Below are 2,772 nucleotides of genomic sequence, written 5' to 3'. Positions count from 1 at the left end.
GAACAGTTAATCCGATGTCGGAGGAGGCACTTTGCACTGGTCCTTGCCCCGTGGCCCAGCCCAGTGTGCAGACTGACCGTCTAACCCAACAACCTTTGCTCTGAGGGCCCTCCGCCTGGGGCAGGTCAAGGGGGTTTGGGGTCTGTCAGGACAGCCCAGGCAGCCCCACTACCCTGTGTGGACTCTGTGTCCTTTCTGTCTCCACCCTTTGATGCACACCCCCCAGCCCCCCAACACCGCCAGGGTGTGACAGTTACATAATCTCCTGTCAACTTGCAAAGGGGTGGAGTCTAGCTTATTAATCAGGTCACAACTTGATGATCTCATTTGGAGGCGCCACAGAGATAAATAACTCACTGGAGGCCAGATACATACACTCTGCTTTGTCTTCCTGCTGATGAGACACATGGAGCCACGTTGGAGCCCTGGAGCTGGAGGAGCCACGTGGAGACCCCTGTCAGCACTGAGATGCTTCCACTGCCACTGGATCCACAAGACTTCCCACCCACTGGCCTGTGATCACCCTGCATTTGGCGTCATTGCATGTGTTGTGTGGGTCTAAGAGGAACTTATAGATTGGTATCAGACATATGGGCTAATATGGTACTTAAGGACTTGATCTGCACTGGGCTGGGAGGTTTTCTCAATATTCAATTACTCTTGATATAAAGTTTTTTTCCTATACATAGATGAGTCTCCCTGGATTTGTTTCTCTTGTCAACCCAGTCTAACACATAGGGTTTGGCCATGCTGCCCTTCCGTGTGCTCAGGGCCCCCGCATGCAGGGAGGGAGAGGTCACTGGGATATCAACATGAATGTCAGGTGTGGACAGTCAGCTCCTTCACGGTCATCACCTGTGACCCCACCTGGGAGACCAGGTCCCACCCAGCACTGCCTGTGCCAAGACCACCTTTATGACTTTGACCTAGGTGTTCCCCTCAGGCCTCTGTGGGTCCCAGGTTGGGGAGGGGCGGGGACTTGAGGGGGCAGGGCTGGGCTTCAGAGCGGCTGCTTGGAGCAGATGGTCTGACAGCTGGGGCCAGGGCTTAGCTCCCCTTGATCAGGAGACTTAACTGGCTCCTCTCCAGATTTGCCACCAGGGCTAACTCCTCCCTCCTTGTCCCCACCAGCCCACCTGGCTCCGATGCTGGATGCCCTCTCCTCTCTCATGGACCTCATCCTCAGCAACCAGGCTGCAAGCTCAGCCCCGCTCCCTTCATAAAGCCTGCCTGAGGGACCCCTCCAGTCGTCTCAGCCCCAGGTTCAGGTCCCCTGGGATTTGTACTGCCTCCCAAAAAGCCTTTCTACCACTGACGGGTCCAGCAAGCCAGGGAAGCACAGGGGTCCCCTCAAACTCTGTGTCCCAACCTCCTGGCCTTTCTCCCTCCACTGTCCACCACCAAACACTCCCGCCTTCCACATCTGTGTTTGAGCCATGTCTCACCTGTCTTACCCCCCAACCTCCACCCTGGCCTCTCTTCTGTGGTCCAAATCCTCCCTCCCCTCCGAGGTCCAGCTCAGGGATCACACCCTCCAAAGCGTCTCCAGCTCCTTCTCCCGTGCCAGCATTTTGGGTCAATGGGCCCCTCTCTTCCTGGGGCCCACAGCATGCAGCTCAGTGACCTCGGTCAGCTTCACGGAGTGGCGAATGACCGTACCCCCAGACTGAGCATGGCTGAGGTGAGTATGGGGAGCCAATTGATAGAAAAGGGCACCGTGGCTGGTCCAACAGGGTTAGCCACCATGGGGGAGGCTCTCAGGGAGATGACCCAACACCACCGCCGCACCGACGTAGCCGTCACAGCGCAGTGGGCACAAGACTGGGCGGCATGTTGACCTGTGGTTCACAAGGTCGCCATGAGTCTCGGTCAACTATGAGAAGAGGGGACAAGGGCAGCGCTAGGCACAGACCTCCTTCAGCTGCCTGGGCAGGAGGATCGTTCCCTGCTTTCAGGCGGATCTGAGGCTCAGGGAGGTGGCATCCTTTGCCACCAGCTGCAAAGTGGTGGAGCTGAGATGGAATCCCAGGTTCACGGGGCCCCCACTCTTGGAATTTGAGCAGCCAGGAGGTCACCCGGCACTGCATGCTGACGCAATCGTCAGGTGTGAGACTCGAGAGCTGCTGGCAGGTGCGGCCAGGGCTGGCACAGCGTGCGAATTAGCGGAGGTCCCGGAGCAGGAAGCACCTGATGTTGGGCAAAATGGGTTGCTGGGCCCGAGCCAGGCAAGGCCACTGAGGACCTTGTTGTGATTCAAACAGAGGTTTCCACCTGGAAGCCCCAGCCGCATTCCCTCCTCTCCCACATCAAGATGGCTCGGTCTTCTCCCCAGCAGGCTCTCCGATGGGGACCAGGGGGTGCAGACAGGAGGAGCCTGCCGCTGCCAGCACCCACTGTTTGGTGACTCATGGGATGATGAAACTTAGGAGGAGGAGGTTCGAGAAGGCAGCTGGCTTGGAAACTGATAGCACCCTTCCCAACAGCCTGCCAGCCACCTTCCCTAGCTGCAGCAGAAGCTATAAAAAGCACAGCCCTTCAACAATAGGTGACATCACCCAGAGGCGGAAAGAACTGGATTCTGCCAGATGCCAGAGAGAGTTACAGCCCCAGCCCCTCCCTCAGGATGGGAGCCCCTGGGAAAGGGCTTGGATATGCTCCCCTAGATCCCGAGGGATGGGGGTTAGGGCTTCCTTGGACTCTGGGGCTGGGGGAGGGGAGGCTGACTTGAGGGAGACAGATTTTTCTGGAATGGGGAATTTGGAAAAGGACTTT

At 57.6% G+C, this 2,772-nt stretch overlaps 1 protein-coding gene across 1 annotated transcript in view; it reads right to left on the bottom strand.

Annotated features, from left to right (window-relative positions):
- The window catches only part of CORO2B (coronin 2B), a 68,925-nt gene that overhangs the window by 22,421 nt on the left and 43,732 nt on the right, over positions 1–2,772 (bottom strand). The gene's annotated exons all lie outside the window — the stretch shown is intronic.

This window comes from Echinops telfairi, unplaced genomic scaffold (assembly GCF_000313985.2).
Source record: "Echinops telfairi isolate 266 unplaced genomic scaffold, ASM31398v2 ScPeMD7_7475;HRSCAF=8513, whole genome shotgun sequence".
NCBI classification, from domain to species: Eukaryota; Metazoa; Chordata; class Mammalia; order Afrosoricida; family Tenrecidae; genus Echinops; species Echinops telfairi.
Note: the sequence above shows the minus strand (reverse complement) of the source record. Positions and strands in the feature narration are given on the sequence as shown.